Source organism: Microtus ochrogaster, chromosome 2, assembly GCF_000317375.1.
Source record: "Microtus ochrogaster isolate Prairie Vole_2 chromosome 2, MicOch1.0, whole genome shotgun sequence".
NCBI lineage: Eukaryota > Metazoa > Chordata > Mammalia > Rodentia > Cricetidae > Microtus > Microtus ochrogaster.
Window position 1 is genome coordinate 71,294,997 of NC_022010.1, and position 738 is coordinate 71,295,734.

Here is a 738-nt window from a genome sequence, read left to right on the forward strand (position 1 = left end):
CTCAGTCTCCACCAGGTCTCTCCTGATGGCTAGCCCTTAGAACTCAGTCTCCACCAGGTCTCTCCTGATAACTAACCTTTGGAACTCAGTCTCCACCAGGTCTCTCCTGAGCACTAACCCTTGGAACTGAATCTTCACCAGATCTCTCTTGCTGCATTCCCAAATGCTTTTCTTGGTTATACTTGTCAAAAGTTATCAGACATAAAATGGAAGTACTGCCATGGCAAAGCAGATTTCGAAGTCTTCTTTGACTGTAGTCATGGGCACGGAAAGGGGTTCATTTGAAGTCTCCCTGTCTTTGAGCATCTCCTCCTCTGGGGCTTTTACAGACCAGCAGGACTTTGCTGTTGCTATTGCTGTATGGAGACTCAACATGTGTCCGGTCCCACGGCCAACTAGTTACCTTCAGACCCACAGACTCTTCCAAACAGGAGGCATGGTTTGCATTCCCTCTGTCCAGTTTCCTAAAAACTAAGAGGAGGATAATACATCACAATAAGGAAACCCATGAGTTATTAGAAAAGTGACCCCCGAACCTGTGTTCATTCCAATCTGGTTGATGTCGACTCCAATCTTACAACTGAGGCCAGATTTGATCAACTTTAATATTTCAAAGATTTTGTTTTGTGTTAGATGTACCGAGAATTGAACACAGGCCCTGCTCCTGCTGACCAAGAGCTCTGCCCCTGAACTACACCCCCAGCCCTCTGGTTGCTGTTTATTTTTGGACAGGGTCTT